The 14205-nt window shown below is 48.4% G+C and overlaps 1 protein-coding gene and 1 non-coding gene across 2 annotated transcripts in view; both read right to left on the bottom strand.

Annotated features, from left to right (window-relative positions):
* Positions 1-14205, bottom strand: part of ST8SIA2 (ST8 alpha-N-acetyl-neuraminide alpha-2,8-sialyltransferase 2) — an 81282-nt gene that overhangs the window by 49618 nt on the left and 17459 nt on the right. The window lies entirely within an intron of this gene.
* Positions 7482-7616, bottom strand: LOC120368262 (small nucleolar RNA U109). The gene has a single exon (XR_005582448.1). It is a non-coding gene; the product is annotated as a small nucleolar RNA U109 (small nucleolar RNA).

Raw genomic sequence — 14205 nt, 5'->3', positions numbered from 1 at the left:
TCAGCAATTGCTGAGAGTCCATTTTCTCCTTCACTTTGAAGGTTAGTTTGGCTGGATGTGAAATTCTAGGTTGAAAGTTCTTTTCTTTAAGGACGTTGAATACTGGCCCCCATTCTCTTCTGGCTTGTAGGGTTTCTGGGGAGAGATGCGCTGTGAGTCTGATGGGCTTCCCTTTGTGGATAACCTGACCTTTCTCTCTGGCTTCCCTTAGCATTTTTTCCTTCATTTCAACCCTGGTGAATCTGACGATTATGTGCCTTGGGGTTTGCTCTTGTTGTGGAATGTCTTTGTTGTGTTCTCTGTATTTTCTGGACTTGAATGGTGGCCTGGCTGCTAGGTTGGGGAAGTTCTCCTGGATAATATCCTGAAGAGTGTTTTCCAGCTTGGATTCCTTCTCTCTGTCACATTCAGGTACACCTATCAAATGTAGATTAGGTCTTTTCACACAATCCCATATTTCTTGGAGGCTTTGTTCATTTCTTTTCACTCTTTTTTCTCTAACCTTGCCTTCTCATTTTATTTCACTGAGTTGATCTTCAATCTCTGATATCCTTTCTTCTGCTTGGTTGATTTGGCTATTGAAACTTGTGTATGCTTCGTGATGTTCTCATACTGTGTTTTTCAGCTCCATCAAGTCATTTATATTCTTCTCTAAGCTGTTTAGTTAACATCTCATCTAACATTTTTTCTACATTCTTAGTTTCTTTGTATTGCGTTAGAACATACTCTTTTAGCTCTGAGAAGTTTGTTATTACCCACCTTCTGAAGCTTGTTTCTGTCAATTCATCAGATTCATTCTCCATCCATCTTTGATCCCTAGCTGGTGAAGATTTGTGATCCTTTGGAGGAGGAGAGGTGTTCTGGTTTTTGGTGTTTTCATCCTTTTTGTACTGGTTTCTTCCCATCTTAGTGGCTTTATCTACCTGTGGTCTTTGTAGTTGGTGACTTTTGGATGGGATCTCTAAGTGGACGTCCTTTTTGTTGATGATGAAATTATTTCTTTCTGTCTTTTAGTTTTCTTTCTAACAGTCAGGTCCCTCTGCTGCAGGACTGCTTGAGGTCCACTCCAGACCCTGCTTGCCTGGGGATCATCCATGGGTGCTGCAGAACAGTAAGGGTTGCTGCCTGTTTCTTCTTCTGTTATCTTCGTACCAGAAGGGTACCTGCCAGATGTTGGCCTGAGTCTCCTTTATGAGGTATCTCTTTGGGTATAAGGGGGTTGGGGAGCTGCGTGAGGAGACAGTCTGTCCCTTATAGGAGCTCAGGTGCTGTGCTAGGAGCTCCATTGTTCCATGCAGAGCTGCTGGGCAGGTAATTTTAAGTCTGCTGCAGCAGAACTCAAAACCACCTCTTTTCCCTGGTGCTGTGTCCTAGGAAGGTCGGCTTTATTTATAAGTTCCTGTCACGCTGCTGCCTTTTTTCACAGATGCCCTGCCCTGCACAGAGTAGTCTAGTCACAGTCTGCTAGCAGAGGCATTGCTGAGCTACTGCAGGCTCTGCCCAGCTGCTGTGTGAACTGCCTCGGTAGTGGTGGTTGCACTTCCCCTCACTGAGCTGGACTGTCCTGGATCTAGCTGCACTTGCTGCGAAACTCTCAATCCAGAGCAGTTCAGATTGCTTGTTTTGTGGGGGTGGTACCCGCCGAGCCAGATTGCCTGGCTCCCTGTCTGCCTCCTCCCTTTCAGTTGAATGGGCAGCTCTGTCTCCCAGGCATTCCAGGTGCCAGCTAAAATGGCCACCCAGATTTGTATGAGTTTCTGTGTGCCAACCCACTACTGGCTGAAGCTGCCATACTGAAAACTTGTGGGGCTTTTTGGCCTGGGAATCTCCTGGTCTTTGGGCAGTGAAAATTTGTTTGGAAATGTGGTGGGCACTCACCCTCTGCGTTGTTCTTGCTGGGAACTGCACTCTGGGGCTGTTCCTATTTGGCCATCTTGGCTCCCCCCATCTTAATCATTTTTTTCCATATTAACTATTTTTAAGTGTACAGTTCAGTGGTGTTAAATACATTCATAACGTGTAACCATCATCTGTCTCCAGAACCTTTTCATCATCTGAAGTGAAACACTCAACTCTTTGAGCAAAAACTCTCCCTCTTTACATCTTTTTTTCCATAACTATTATCTACTTCCTATCTTTATGAATTTGCCTATTTTATGTAAGTAGAACCACACACTATTTGTTCTTTTGTCTGGCTTCTGTCACTTAGTACATGTTTTAAAGGTATCATCTGACACATAGCACACATCAGAATATGTGGCATTTGATGTAGAAGTTGATACAGCAGTTCTAAGGAGGCAGAACATCAGAGCTGAGCAAGGAAAGACCCCTCCAGAGTGGTAGTGTCTAGAGTCTTGAGCACATATGATTACAATAGCAGTAGAGGTCCCACCAGCTGACAAGTGCTTGATTGGCCCAGGTACTCCCCTGGCCCCAGAACTTACTTGGCTAGGAGCTTTTTGAATTTGTTGTCTGCAGAACAACCAAAGGTACTACCCATCTTCCTTTCCACCTGAGGAGCTGGCTGTACTTGGCCAAGTGCTCAGATGGGCAAGGGGCCCCAGCCTTGGTTGACCCACTACAGATCCTTACTATAAGTTTGGCAATGAAAGTATCATCAGTTACCCATACACAGCGGCAAACAGTGCCCTACCCTTTGGCCTTGCCCACTGTGCACTCCTGAAGAGATTCTATCATGGGGTCTCTCTGATGCACCTCGAGTAGGAGGCAGTTACCCGAGCCCTTGTCTGTACTCCTGGTAGTTCATGTCCACTGGGCACAGGGAGATGATTCCCTGTCATGTATATATAACCTGCACTAGCAGAGCGCTTCCACCAAGTTTCTTGATCATCCTGGTCCAAGGCGTCTTCAGCAGACGCCACTGAGTAGTCCTTGGCGGAGAACTTACACCTGCCTACCAGCTGGTCAGAAGCAATGTAACTGCTAAGGACATCTGGAGGCTTGAACGTCAAGGTCATATTTCCCAAACTGTCAGAACCAGAGGCTATGGTCTGTGCCACTTACTACTTATCACATAGCCAGCCTTTCTACTCACATACCGTAGCAGCTCCAGTGTTCTTCATTCTTTAGGATAGGAGTCAGCAAACTTTTCCAAAGAGGCCAGATGTAAATATTTTAGTCTTTATGGGCCAAAAGGAAAAACAAGATACTGTACAGGTACTCAATTAACAAGAGAGAAAATAAGTTCCCAGCAAATATTTCTTGACAAAATTTAAGCTATAATAATAATTGAGACCATGTTTTTGTACTAAAAACTTCATTAGGTCTGCTAATGAGAATAATGTAATTTTGGGGGGAGGGCATACAATTTTGCATAGTTGGGGTTTAAAGTTATGGAAAGGTAGCCTCGTTCTTCTACAAAGCCTTTCCTTGCTTCTCTGTGACACTGCTATCTTCCATCTTGTGAAGATACCAGAATGTGATACCTGAATCTCTCTTTAGGAACTTACCTTTTACCTTTAAAGCACGGGGGAACTTCTCATATAAGGAAGCAGGTTAAGAGAGTAAGCTGTGAGCTAACACTCCCTGGGTCTGTAATTATAGCTGAATGAATCATAATCTGTATAATCTTTGAGTATTACTTCACCTCTCTAGAAGCTTCCATCTGTTTTCTCATCTGTAGAGTAATAGTATCTACTTCATGGGTTTGTTTTAAAGATCACATGAGCTAATGAATGCCAAGAATTAGAACACTGGTGTATTGTAAATCATTTAATATTAACATTATTCTTCTTTTGAATTTTTTCTATTATCGACTGGAGGACCAGCCATGTGTTAAAAAGGAGCTGGCTGGATTTCACCTGTGAGCCAATGTTTGCTGATTCCTGCTCCAGGATGTGAAAAGCACAACACCCCTTGTCCTCACTAGGAGGAGTCTTTGCCATATTTCACTCTGGTGACATCCTTCTGGTTAAGCATAGCTTCCCTGATGTTACAGTTGCAGCAGGGACAACCATGAACTCCTGCACTGCCGGCTCACTGCCGGCGTGACAACTACTGTGGACCTTGCTGACAGCTGGCATAAGCTAGATACTTTTGGATTGCCAGCCAGGACCCATTGTGACAGTACAGGTGGCTTTTTGCAGCAGCTTCAGCATTACAGGTGGCAAGCAACAGCACTTCTAGTAAGGTCTTTGCACCCAATCTAGATGTATTCCCAGTTAGATTTCAGCTCATGCCTTCTTTTAGTTTGTTACTCTCCCCAAGTTCCACACACACAGCTTCTTGCTCCCTAGGATGGGAGGAATAGCTTCATTGATGTGCTCAACAGCCTTTGAGATACTTTCCCTATACAGAAAGTCTTAGCCTTGTACCAGAGCTCCTGCATCTCATAGATACTGAGACACCGCCAAGCACAGCAGCTCTGGAGACCTATGTAGGTTTCAACCTTGATAGTGTTGTTTCCATGACTATTGCCATCTCTGGTATTGGGTTTCTGAGGGTGCTGCAAGGGCCAATGGGGAGAATTTTGGGTGTCTCTCTTTTTTATGATGACCTCCGAACTCTCCTGATTGACTGCTCAGTTCTTTTCATGCCATCCCTTCTGCCTTCAATTTAATGTTAGCTTGATTGGACTTATTCATTTGGTTCCAGCAAACTTTTGCTTGTTAATCAGCTTTTATCGGTGTACAGAAGGGTAGTAGCTCACTCTTGACTCTCTCCTTTGCTCAACTTCAGAAAACATCTCTGAGAACTTTGGGCTTTGATTACGTTCCAGCCAATTTTCCTAGTCTTTACATAAAAGTACTTAGAGGCATCTGCACATCACAACGCGAGTAAACAACTCACTCGGATGCCGAGCATTTCTTGCAGTTGTTCCTGATCCTACCTCTTTCTTATCATGAAACTGTGGGTCACCTATAATGCAGTGGGAGAGGGTTTGCGGGACAATATAACTTATCATCCAAATCAGAACACTTTCGGAGTGAGCAGAGGCACCAACCAGGGAGGATTCATAAACGGGGATTACCAACTGAAGCAGGACTTGTCCTCTGATCTACACCCTCTTCTGGTCTTGAACTCCTGATCTCAAGTGATCCATCCACCTAAGCCTCCCCCAGATCACAATTTTTAATTGTGATGTCTAAGATAATACTGCCTTCTTAAATCCTTACCACTCAAAACCCCAGAAACCAAAGCAATGAAAACCCAGGGGCAATACCTATGTATGCTATTGGTTGAGCTGGACCTAGTGAAAAGCTGTGGGCAGAGAGGTCTACTTCTGCATGGTGTTCATGGCTACAGAGCCTTTGCTGAGTTCCCCTATCCCAGTTTTGGAGCTTCCTGCTATGCAATGAGCCTGGGCTTCTCCCCGTCCTTCAGCGCCCTGGGCGTGCCTGCAGAAGGGTGCCCCCTATGTTCAGCCACCATTATCTCTAAGCATTCAGCTTCAGCACCCACTCCTCAGACCAAGGCCAGGCACAGGCCCTGGGTCCTGCTCATCTCTGCATTGCTGTGGGACGGCATATTTCCTACACATACAGTGTGTTCTAGAGAGTATCACTCAATGAAGAGATGAGCCCAGATCACTGAAGATGACCCTCTTCTGTAGAAAAGAGGATTCAGAGAAGTCCCTGTTCCCCTCAGCAATTTCTCTGTCACCGGCTCTTTGCAAACTTTCTCGAGTTTGTCTACACTAGTCGTCTCTGTTTCCTCACTCCATCCCCTGCTTCTTCCAAGCCTGGTTTGTGTTCCCATCACTATAACAAGAAAGCTCTGATAGGGCCGCATTGCAATGGCATTCCTCAGTCCCCACGTGATTCGAACTGTATTGGTGCTGGAGGCTGTCCACCCACTCCTTCCGGGAGAGCTGAACTGGGCCTTCCTGAGTCTGGTTCCTAGCTTCTGCCTGGCTCACATGTGGCCCTGGACAGACCATCTCGGGGAGTGGGGAGGCAAATGTCCCCTTGGGCGCTCCCTGGAGGAAACATGCTGTGGATAAGAGACATGACAAGGATCCCAAGGGAAGGGATGGGTTAGAGTCCTCAGGGCATCTTTAAGAACTTTCTGGTCCAGAAAATCTATTATTTTACCTCATCCCCTCTGAACACTTAAAGTCTTCATTTAAAATAGCATAAAATTCCTCCTCGATCCTACTGTTTCCCTGACAGAGGTGCCACAATTAAAAATTGTGATTTTTGGGAGGCTGAGGCGGGTGGATCACTTGAGATCAGGAGTTCAAGACCAGCCTGGCCAACATGGTGAAACCCTGTCTCAATTAACAATACAAAAATTAGCCGGGCATGATGGCAGTTGCCTGTAGTCCCAGCTACTCGGGCAGCTGAGGCCAGAGAAATGTTTGAAACTGGGAGGTGAAGGTTGCAGTGAGCCAAGATCACGCCACTGCACTAAAGCCTTGGTGACAGAGTGAGACTCCAACTCAGAAAAAAAAATTTGTGATTTTTCTCTCTCTATATATACACACATATTTTCAAACTAAACAGCTTCTCTCTCCCCATCAACCAAAGGTCGCTCTGTGAAAATGATGCCTCTACCATCCCAAATGACAATTCTTGGGCCAGACAGGACAAAAATTCTCTTGCCTGTCTTCCTTAGACAGGAATGCAGATTCTAAGACAACAATTAAAAATATTAAGAACTTCATTCCTTTAGGCCTTCCATATGCCAGGCATGCTACCAAAGGCATGTCTCTCTCTCTCTCTCTCTTTCTTTTCTCTCTCTCTCTTTCTTTCTTTCTTTCTTTTTTTCGGCAGGGTCTCACTCCCGTCGTCCAGGCTGGAGTGCAGTGGCGTGATCATGGCTCACTACAGCCTTGACTTCCTGGGTTCAGCTGATTCTCCCACCTCAACCTCCCAAGTAGCTGAGACTACAGGCATGTGCCGCCACACCCCACAATTTTTTTGTTATTTCTAGTAGGGATTGGGTTTGCCATGCTGCCCAGGTTGGTGTTGAATCTCCTGGGCTCAAGTGATCTGCCGGGCTCAGCCTCCCAAAGTGCTGGGATTATAGGCGTGAACCACCACACCCGACCCATAGTAGCTTTCTTTCTCTCACTCGGTCGTAGAAATAGGACACCCAGGCCCAAAAGGTTAAATGATTTGCTCAGTGTCACCCAGTGAGTAAAGCAGCAGAGCAAGGATTTGACTGTGGTCTGCATGAAGCCAAACCTCCTATTTCTGCAGAAAGTGACCTCCTGCAAACTGCCGTTCACCTCCTGCCCAGCAGGATTTAATATACAGTTGAGGAAGCAAGGGTTACTCAGCAAACAGTTGTGAGACAGCAAGTTAGCTAAGTGTCAAAATATTCAAGCTAAACTCTCCAGTCACATTACACCATAAGGATAGGATGTGAACCAGTCATTCAAAGCGATGCATAGGAGAGGTTTTATTTGAAAATTCATGCAATCCTCCATTGCTCAGTTATTTAGCATCCAGTATTGACAGCCGCTGGGCCTCATACTGAAGATACATTGTTAACCTCAGATGTCACTTTTCCTTTTTTATTGTAGGAGAAATAGACTGTGCAGAACCTTAACCAAGAGGTTAGCAGCCCTGAAAACTCATTTCATTAATGTGGCATGTTACGGATAAATCCATGCTCTTTAAAGAGAAGCAAGATGCCCGTCCAGCGTGCCATACTTTGCTCTTGAGCCTGCCTTGAGGGGACCTGAAAGTCTTCTGTCTTCAACCCGGCTTTCTTCCCTCTCTCTTTTGTTCCCTTCCTGATGTACCTGCATTCAGACGTGGCATCCCTGTGAATGCCAGCTGCAGCCTCTTCGTGAGATAATTCCCGGAGGGCACTCAGGTTGGGGAGGACGTTGAAGTCTCTTTTCTTCTGGGTGTCTGATGTGTCCCCTTCCCTATGTGCCCGGTTCTAAGGAAATGGCCACTCCCTCTGCTCCACCTGTCATGGTGGTTACCATTTAGGAAGCCTTGGTGTCAGATGGATGGAAAAAGGATGGCTAGGACCTCCGGGAGGGGACTGCAGTTCTGCCTCCTGATGGCTTCTAGCTTTGCAGCTCCAGACCTCTGTTAGTCTTGGTGTCCTCCTCTGTGAATTGGGGTCCTGCTGTCGGATTAATGTAAGCAGCACTGGATATGTGGAGGTTAGCTGTGGTGTTATTGAAGGGGATGGCTACTGCCCTTTGGAATGGAACAAACCAGTTGCTGCTTGTGGAGTCTGACAAGTCCCCTTGGAACAGCTGTCCTTGGGGAAGTTGCTTTCGAACCGTGTAGTCCATTAGGGAGAGATACGAAGCAGTGGAGGAGAGACAGTGGAGTGTGCTGGCGTGGTAGACGGCGTTGCCTGCTGTTGGCCCTGAAGCTTTCACGATGGATGCTGGAGGCCTGTTCAGAGGGGGACTGCTGGGGAGTGGACATGGGCACTTTCTTTTTCTCAGGAGGCACATCTGAAGGTCACGTGGCCGGGAGGTGGATGAGGCCTGCCCGCATTCCACTGGGCTGTGCAGAAGTGAACCCAGATGGGACCCTGGCATGCAGACCCTGGCCACATGTCCCCATTTCTCCTGGAGTGGGTCCGACAGCACGTTCCCTCTCTCTGCTAGTGAATTAAGCATGGCCCCGAAGTACCCCTTAGGCCATAGACTCCCGTCTCCTTCATCCTCCAGCAGCACTTTCTCTGGGTTTCCTTTGACCTTCTCTTTCCCAGCCTCTCAGGATGCTGGGGCTGGTGAGAGCATGCCCTTTGCACACGCTGCTTTTCCAAACCCTGCTTCTGTTGTCCCTCTGTGTCTGATCTGCCTCTGGCCACCTCGCTTCCAGCTCCAGTCACAGCATATCCTGGCAGGCTCCACACACCTCCCACCTCCACACCTTCCACCCACCTCCTCCCCTTCTGTCTGTCTCCCCTGGTGTTCTCTCAGGGAATGGCAGCCACCCCTAGTTCATTCAGAATCAGGGTGATGTCCACACTCCCCATTCTCCCTCATGACACACCCCCTTCAAGAGTCCCCCAGCCTCCAGATCTGAGGAGGTGGGGCCAGTGCCCTCATCCCTGTGCCCTGGATCTCTCCTGTGCCTCTGTCTTACCTCCCCACATGCGGAGACTGCTTATCTGCCAGCCCTTTGCCTCTTTTACACAAACACAGCCGTCTGAAACAGACAGCGCACGTGCCTCTGTCTTCTTTAAACTCTTCAGGGTCTCTCATGCCCCCTGCCGCTTTCAGAATCAAATTCAGATTCCTTTGCATGGCACAGAGACCCTTCCTGAGCTGCCCCTACAGCCTCACCTGCTTTTCCACACATTGACTTCCTACCCCGCTGAGGCAAGGGGCAGTTTCTAGAATGCATGACTCAGTTCACAAGGCTGTGTCTTTAAATATCATGCCCTCTGTCTGGAATCCCTTGTTCTATTTTTCGTTCGCTGAACTCAGAGTTTATGAACTGAGAGCCCGGGGTCATATCTGGCCTAAACGTGTCTTCAGGGACTTGCATGTTCAACCTTTTGAAAATCAGAGGCTACTGTTTGAAACTCAAGAGACTAGTCGTTATAAAATATCCTCATTTCGGGCTTGTTTTGAACAATCAGGAGAGCTGGTAACACTGAACCATAGTCATTGCTGGAGTTTAAAAGTGTTTGTGTCCTTGTTGTGGGGGTGGGGGATGCACAAGCTACATTTTTCTGCAGTCCACACTGCTCCCTGTTGTCTTACACTGAACATCACTTATGTCTGTGACTTGCCTGGACCCTAAAGGTATTTGAGCTTGAGATCTCTGGACTCCCCCTCCTATCAGTTAGCGAAATTCAGCTCCTGTCGGTTTCTCCAAACCTCCCTGACTCAGAAGCGCCTCCTGTGCCAGGTGCATGAGGACTGCAGGCCCTAAGGAAGTGGCAGCGGTGTGAGTTTCTTGCCCTTCTCAGTCTCAGCTGACCAGATGCTTACTGATAAAATCAAGCAAAAGCAGAAGGAGGAACACCTGAGGGCATGGTCCCTTTTCCCCTGTAATGTTCAGAACAAAAGCTTAGGAGAAGGAAATTCTGGAGCTCCATGCTTTCTAAGCTACTTGATGAGGCTGCTTCCTGGGCTTGCTGATGACCAGCAGATAGAATAGGAAGAGGAAGCCAGCCCTGGCCTCTGGAAGGGCAACAGCTCCAGGTGTCTTCAGGCATCAGCCATGACATCTGCCCCCACCTTTCCCAGCCCATGCTCTTTTAGGGGCCCAAGGCTCTGGGGAGGAAAGGGAGCGGAGGAGAGGTTCTGCCTCTTGGGTCTTCCCTGTGAGCCACTTCCTGATTGGCTTGGGGAATACCCAAAGATGTGCTCAGGGTAGAAGAAATGAACTCCAGCTGTGTTGATTTAGGGCCCAGAAAATGGCTGCATCCAACTAATACCAAGATAGCTTGTGGTGGGTGCGGGTGAGATGGTGACAGGCATAGAGAGGATGGTGGCCCCCAGGACTGTGGCTAGAATCAGGTGTCTGGATGCAGGCATGAGAAGAACCTTGCTCGGATGGATGGATGTTGAGAAGTGTAATCATCACCAGAGTTAACACTGCCTGGGCCCTGGCCATGCGGCCACCCCTGCTGTGGATTGACACCTTTCCTCCCCGTCCCAACCCTATGAGTTGGACATTTTTATTCCTCCAGTTTACTTAGAGATGTTAAGCGTCATATGCCAAGATTGACAGTGAGGAGGGAGCTCTAGGCGGAACAGTTCTGTCTGACAGATTGTCTCCAAACTGGGAAGTAGGTGCAAAGGTAAGGTTGGGTGGAGGCTTGTCGGAACCTGAGCTGAGTCAAAACTGTGATGGACTTAGTATCACAGGAACACACTGGCAAGGGAAGCCAGAGGACAGGGCCAGGCAGCCAATGTACCTGGGTCACTATGCCTGACTCCAGACAGACACCAGAGCTTCACCCAGCCAGAGCCAAGACGCATAGGTATGAAGCCAGGTCAGGGTAAAGGGAGTCTGTGCAGGGAGCTGGGGTTGACCCTGTGACTTTATTCCCATTCCTTCCTTCTTGGCAGTCCTGGACCTGTGCTTTGAAGATTTCCAGCAGATTTGATCAGGAAGTTCAGGCTGTGCAGAAGGTGGGGAGGCTGGCTTCTGTTCTGAACACCCACAGAAGAGAGGTGTAAAGAATCAATGGGTCCTTCCCTGCTTTGCTTTTCCCTTTACCCTGAATATCAGTGCAGACTCCCACTTCCGGCTGGGCCTAGGAGACCATGAAAGCCACAGCCTATTAGCTCCCAGGGCCTGGGCTGGTGGCTGTGGACGGTGCCCTGAGACCAGTGGCTCCAGGTATCACTAAGGGCTCCACATCAGGGCTGCTCCAGAGCCTCGCTCTTTCCCCACATGTCCTGCTATCCATTTATTATAGAAAACTTCAGGAAAGAAGGCTGGAGTGAAAGGGGATTGTCTGCTGCTCGCTAGAGATTAGAAGAATCCAAAGGCAGAGAGAGTCCTTTCCCGTTTGACTTCTTCACATGACTGCAAGTGGACAGGGGGCTGAACCCTTTCGTCCTGGGCAGATCACATGCACTTGTCAAGCACCCTGGCACACAAAGGGCTTCCCAGGGCCGCATCTGGACCAGGGCAATACTTCAGCAAGCGTGTGGTGAGGATGCACAGAAACTACCCACCCCCGGGCCGGAAGGAGGAGGGAAATGGGGTCTGGCCTTCCTGCTTTCTTGACAAACCTGCCTCTTTGATACAATACTATAAAAATGAGAAATGAGGTGGCAAACGAGGACACGGGCTTTGCTGTGGTCCCTAGCTCTAGCTCAGCTGGCAGCATATTCAAGATTGAGTTTCCTCACTCCTTCAAAAGGGTGAACTGTGAAGACTAAAGAGCTAATGAATACGTATCAACAGCTGGCAGATGCTGTTTTCATTTTAATGTAATTATTGTTCTGATTAAAAGTTTTTTTTTGAGAAGAGAGTAGGTTATGGCTGAGTTCCACCTTCCCTTCTTTTTGTTTCAATTAACAGACGTTTCTTTATCGAGCATTACAGAGCACCTACCCTGCGACAGGCACTGAGCAGGGCCCTGGGGTCACAGGGGAATGGAGATAGGTCGTCTCCAGTTTGAAGGTGCTTAAAATAGACATTTGGGGACATGAAACGCCCCCTCCACACACACACACACACACACACACACACACACACACACACATGCACACGCACACGCACCCACACCCCCAATACCAGCCAGCAAAGGAACAGAGCTATAAACACCTACCCATTACTGGGCAATGCTGGGAAGAAAACAGAGGCAAGGTGGCTCACGCCTGTAATCCCAGCACTCTGGGTGGCCCAGGCAGGAAAATCACTTGAGGCCAAGAGTTCAAGACCAACCTAGCTAACATGGTGAAACCCTGTCCCTACTAAAAATACAAAAAATTAGCTGGGTGTGGTGGCATGCGCCTGTAATCCTAGCTGCTTGGGAGGCTGAGGCAGGAGGCTTGCTTGAACCCGGGAGGCAGTGATTGCAGTGAGCCAAGATCATGCCACTGCACTCCAGCCTGGGTGACAGAGCAAGACCCTGTCTCAACAAACAAACAACAACAAAACAGAATAAAACCACAGAGGCAAGTGGTGGTGGATACCAGACTGCATGGATACTCAGGAGCAGACAGGAAGGGCAGTTTCAGGAGAAGGATTTGTCAGAACTCTGAAGTAAGACGGGGAGCCAGCCTTGCAAAGGACTGTGGGAAGAATGTCAGGCAGAGAGGCCTGCATGGGCCACACCTTGAAAGGCAAGAAGAGCCTAATGGGCTAGAGGATCCCAATCTTCCCTCCTTTAAAATTCACCATGTTTCCAGGCCCTGCTCCCCCTGGCAGATGGTCTCTGAACCTTCATCCTCCTCTTCCCCTCCCCACCTCTGCCATCTGGTCCCATTTTCACCTGACTGTGACTGTATCATTGAACCTCTCCCGCTTTTCTTCCTTCCCCTCATTTCTTTAGTTATTTTTACAGTTATTTTAAAATACTCTTCTGCCTGTCTCCACCCCTCGCCTGCTTCTCCTTCCTTTCCACACCTCCGGCCAGGCCAGTCTGTCCTCCCTGCCCCTTTATCAGGGACCTCTCTTTGGAATCTTGCTTCATCCCACGATTCCAAGGAAGGAGGTCTCTCAAATGCCACTGGGGACCTGCAGCTACCACTGCCTCCCGGGTTCAAGCAAGTTTCAGGCCTCAGCCTCCTAAGCAGCTGGGATTACAGGTGCATGCCACCACACCCCACTAATTTTTTTGTCTTTTTAGTAGGGACAGGATTTTACCATGTTAGCCAGGGTGGTCTGGAACTCTCGAGGCCCTCGTCTCTAAGGACCCTCCCGTCGGGACCACCCACCTGTCTTGCCTTGCTTCGCCCTCTGCGCGTCTCTTACTTCTCTCACTTTCCTTCTGCATGGCCTTTGCCACCTTGGTTTCTGTTTCTTTTTTTTTTTTTTTTTTTTTGAGACGGAGTTTCGCTCTTGTTACCCAGGCTGGAGTGCAATGGCGCGATCTCGGCTCACCGCAACCTCTGCCTCCTGGGTTCAGGCAATTCTCCTGCCTCAGCCTCCCGAGTAGCTGGGATTACAGGCACGTGCCACCATGCCCAGCTAATTTTTTGTATCTTTAGTAGAGACGGGGTTTCACCAGGTTGACCAGGATGGTCTCGATCTCTTGACCTCGTGATCCACCCGCCTCGGCCTCCCAAAGTGCTGGGATTACAGGCGTGAGCCACCGCGCCCGGCGGTTTCTGTTTCTATAAGTCAGAGCAAAGACCCAAGCTTAATCCCAGGGTCTTTTCTACTTTAGGGATTTCGTCTACACTAAGGATTTCAACTGCCATCTCGCCCAGATGGCTTTGGATCTCCACCTCCAGCCTAACTTCTCTCCTGTTATTCTCTTAGGAATGGGTCCCCAGCTGTCCACCATCGAGGTGACTGTGGATGAGTCACTTCCTATCTCAGGGCTTCAGTGGCTGTCCCTGTAAGATGAAAGAAGGGCGGTTCTGCTGCCCTCTTAGCCCCTAGTTGCTCCAGTAAGTGGTGGCTTAATAATTGTCAGAGGTCTTCATTTCCACATAGATAAACCCAGCCTCTTAAAATCATCATGTTTAAAACCAAGCTCACTATAGGACCATAACACGCAGCTTCCCCTCCAATGTCCTGCACCCACAGCGGGCTCAGTCGTTCACGCAGGCATTACTGACTGTCCTGGGAGTACTGGAGAGCTGTCATTTCTCCTCCATAACCACGGCTTCCTAACTTACTT

The sequence above is a fragment of the Saimiri boliviensis genome, chromosome 5 (genome assembly GCF_048565385.1).
Source record: "Saimiri boliviensis isolate mSaiBol1 chromosome 5, mSaiBol1.pri, whole genome shotgun sequence".
Taxonomy (NCBI): domain Eukaryota; kingdom Metazoa; phylum Chordata; class Mammalia; order Primates; family Cebidae; genus Saimiri; species Saimiri boliviensis.
Note: the sequence above shows the minus strand (reverse complement) of the source record. Positions and strands in the feature narration are given on the sequence as shown.